A 4,586-nucleotide genomic window follows, 5' to 3' on the forward strand; every position below is an offset into this window, starting at 1 on the left:
GTCGGACAAGCACCTGACTAGGCGGACAAGCACATGACTGGTCGGCCAAGGTCATGACTGGTCGATCATGACATTTGACTGGTCAGTCAAAAATCTTCGCTGGTCTACCGGGTCACTCCTAAGCCAGATTACCCAGCCATTCCTTGCCATTTGTCACTTCTATTGCCACGTCATCGAACTCCAATTTTTGGGGATAACATTTACCCCCTAAGTTTATTATATGATTTACTCGTATGATAAACTTTTCTTCTAGCAAAATGTTTTTGAGGTCATCCAAAAACTTCCGTCCAGTCGGTAACTTTCACTTTTGTAATAAACCCACGATCGAACTTTTCTTTTGATTTCTTCAAATTCCATTCTTTGAGCTTGTTTGAATAGCTGATTTGAAATGCCTATTTGGTCCCCGGGACCCAAATAATTTCTTAACTGCTAACCCTTGGGTGTATTGTTTCCTGCTACTCAGACGCCTGCCTGGCTCCTCGGACACACGAACCACAACTCTGCAGATGTGCCAGGTCCCTCGGACACGCAGACAGCAGCTCCTTGGATGCGCACTCCAGGCTGTTCGGATCTAGCCCCCAACCGCTCGGATGCAGCACACACACCGCTCGGATGCAGCCCCAGCTGCTTGGACAGCCCGTACACCACTCGGATATAGTCCCCAGCTGCTCGGACATCAGCCTTCGGACGCGCACGCGGGCCTGCTTCGGCACACTCGGCATCTGCTCGGTCACCACCCAACCGATCGGGCATATGGCATAGCTATTCAAGCATATGCCTAAAACTTATCTCTCCAAAATCCATCAAAACACCTTGTTTGAATCTCCCAAAAGTATTTTTGAGAGATTGATTTCTCTCAATCAATCTTGGGGAAAAATCGACTTCTCTTCTCAAAGACATTTTTTCACTATGTAGTATTTACTTTGCATGCATTTGTTCGTGTTTGTTTGATTCACTCCAGGGACTCATCGTTGTTAGTCATGCCCGACAATAGAGTTTCCTACTCAACCAGTGATACATGCTCAGCTGACCAGGGAAGTTGTATCTGTTCTCCCGACCAGGAAAACTTTGCACCTAATCAGCTAGACTTTGTACCTGACTAGTAGTTTACTCTTTTTTCTTGTGAAGACAATTGTTGCTTAGTAGCTTTGATATTTTTCTCGTACAGTCGAGCTGTTGGCATTTATACTTTACTTTTCTTTGTTAACTTAAAACATTCTAAGTCTTTTTAGACTTAAAAAGTTATAAGTTTTTTGTGAATAGTAAAGTCACTCTGATGTATGCCTTATATTTTCGGATGAGTACTTAGTTTTCTAACTTTGAAATTCTAGACATTTCATAAGTCCATGCTAAGTATACTTTCTCACACTCTTATTGCTTTAACATTTTATGAGCATAATGTTTATTGTCACACGAATATCTGCTTCTAACTTGAAATTTTAAAAAATTCCAAGTTACTTAAGCTTTGTCAAACAAGTTAGCTTAATGGCCTTTTTGGACTTCAAAAATTTACAAGTCAGCCTAAAAACAGATATCTTAACTCGTGCTCTTATTGCCTGTGTTAAATTATATACCAGCATACCCCATGTGCCCCCCAATCGATCGAGGGTTGAAAGATTCTAGTCACTTGCTACTTGACCGAATCTGTTCGAGCAGTTAATTGCTCGTGAAACACATAGAATATATTGAAAATATTCGTGCAGTTGAACACTGCTTGAATGTATCGACCAACTGAACACTGTCCGATTTTACCGACAGTTGAACACTGTTTGAATAATTAACAGACATGCACATTTGTAGCAAGAATTGAACACGCTGCGCGTAATCCCTTTTATTACTCGTAAATTAAGAAAGGACGATACGTGTCTAATAACGAGTCTTAAACAACAAAAATTGTTCAAAAATAGATGACTGGTCAGCAAATAACCAGCTCATAAACCAAAATTTAAATAACAAGTTAAACAACTTGAAATTAAACTACCACTCTGAAAGCGGTATTTAGAAATAATATATTCACAGACGCTCGCCGTTCCAGTGGCTCATGATCCTAGCACTCCCGCTCAGCATACTTTTCCCTTGCTTCGTTACTTTCCTCAGACAAGTGTGGACCTCCACATATAGTGTCTAAGGTAAAGTCCATAGGTCCAGGCTGCAAGGGTGGAGATCTTTGTCGTTTGAACCCAGGATTGCTGCTGCTTTTTTTTCCTTGGGGTGTCTCTGCCTGGTACTTCCTCAACTTGCCCGACCGAAGAAGAAATTCTATCTCGTCCTTGAGGTGATTGCATTCATTCGTGTCGTGACCATAATCTCCATGGAAACGACAAAACTTATTCATATCTCTCTTCCTCATCTCCTTTCTAATGGGTGGAGGTTTCTTGTAGGGAACCTCTTCATGACTAGTAAGATATATTTCTGCTCGGCTGGCCGAGAGAGTGGTGTAATTAGTGAACTGAGGCTCATACTTGGTTGGCTTTTCATTTGAACTCAACTTTTCTTTCTTTTCCTCATGGTGGTCAGACCCGTTATTTCCACGTTTCTTGCCACCATCCTTAGGAGGGTCAGTTGATCCGCCCGGATTGTTTATGCCATTCTCCTCTTTTTCGATTGCATCATCCAATTTCATATACTTATCTGCTCGGTCAAGAAATTGTTGAAGTGTTGAAATTGGATTTCTATGTATGCTATCCCACAAAGGGCTCCGATAAGTTATCCCAGCGGATATTGCAACCATCTTCCCCTCGTCTCCTACAGCAGTTGCTCTATTGGCTTCTCTCATGAATCTTTGTATATAATTCTTTAAAGACTCATCTTTTCCTTGTTTGATATCTGCCAAGTGGTTGGCATAAACTGGTGGAGTCCGGGCAGTGTTGAATTGTCTACAAAACTCCAACCTGAATGCTTCCCAAGAGGTAATGGAGTTCAGCTTAAACTTCCAATACCATTCTTGGGCAGTATCCGACAATGTAGTCGGGAAAACTCTACATCGATAATCGTCACTTACTCTGAGCAATTCCATTTGGTCCTCGAACTTCCCAACATGTCTGATGGGATCTGCCTTTTCTGTATATACTAGCAGAACCGGTGCTTTATATTTTGCCGGCGGCTGGGCTGCTCTAATCCGGGCACAAAATGGGCTGCCACTCCAATGGTCTATCGCATCTATCCCGGAAGGTCGTTTTGACAAACCTTGCACTGCAGTTGTTAGCATGTCAAGCTGGGCTTGGATGGCTGGTGCAACTGACGAAGTTCATGGGTCTTGACTACCTGGTCGGGCATTACCATCTGGTGCACTGCCGTCAAGTATTTCTACTTGACTGGCAGGGCGGTTCAGATTTTTCCCTTCGACCGGGACGGTCCTCCTCTTGTTGATGATAACATCCCTTAGACCCTTCTGGGAAGCATGCTCTCCTGCCCGATCGAACACTGTACTCTTCAATTTTCTAGAGGGCTTACTACGCGGGACTTGCTCTCTTCTACTACGCTGCTGGCCGGGGTGCAGTGGAGGCTTTTCGGTACGTCTCGGGCAGTCTTTTCCTCCTTGTTGGTCATGGCCCTCCTTTTCCTTTGACTGGTCGGTGTGATGACTATCAGCCTCATCACGACCATGCCCATCTTTGAATTGTGAAGTCCTCTTATCTCGAGGAGTCCTGGTCTGATCCTGCCTGGATGGAGTCCTTTTACTGCCCGATCGGTGACTTCCTGATCTCGAAGTTTCTGATTATTGGCTCCTGGAGGGAGTTCTAGAGTTCTCCCTCTGTGTTGATGCAGTTCTAGAGCAGACCCCATCATCTTCCCGACCAGGGGGGTTACTCCTGCTTATGTCCGGTCCACGAGAATTGGCTCTGTCAATGGTCCTCCGATCAGCATTATTATTTCTTGCTTCTTGGGTGGCTGCTTGTGCCGCGGCTTGAGCATTGGCTTGGGCCAATTGGGTAGCCGCTTCTAGAGCAAGTGCTGCTTCACGATGTCTCCGGTCGACTTCCTCATGTCGCTATCTGAGCTCTTCGCTTCTGGCCTCCATATCATGTCTTTGCTGCTCTAACACAACTCTTTGCTTGGCCATCTCTTCAGCGAAAGACTCCTGTCGAGCATTGAATTGCATCATCTCCTCTTTGAAAGCGCCTATTGCTTCCTGGAGTTGTTCAACTTCTGGAGTGGTCTCCTTGAGAAACACCCTGGGCTCAGTCTCTGGGTTTTGCGGTCCAAGCTCTTCAGATCTAGCAGGCTCCTTTGACGTGCCTGACTTTTTGGATGCCACATTGGTATTCTTGGGTGCCATTTCGATATGATAGTTGTGTGCTTCTTCTCTTCAGGCTCTCAATGAAAGCACCAAAATGTTGACCACGATTTTGGCCAACGAAGAGTAGACGTCAAAACTACAGTAAACCTTTAAGAGAAAAAATGACACCGATAGTTTTTGTAATGCCCCGAATTCTCCGATGTGGTTTATGGCGGGATTAGTAGTCCAGGAGGGCCATACTTGCTTAATTATGCCATTAATTGATAATATGCATGTATATGTGAATTATATTATGATATGATGTTATATGCGTGCATGTGGGTCCACATTTGAATATTATGATATT

This window comes from Humulus lupulus, chromosome 2 (genome assembly GCF_963169125.1).
Source record: "Humulus lupulus chromosome 2, drHumLupu1.1, whole genome shotgun sequence".
Lineage (NCBI taxonomy): Eukaryota > Viridiplantae > Streptophyta > Magnoliopsida > Rosales > Cannabaceae > Humulus > Humulus lupulus.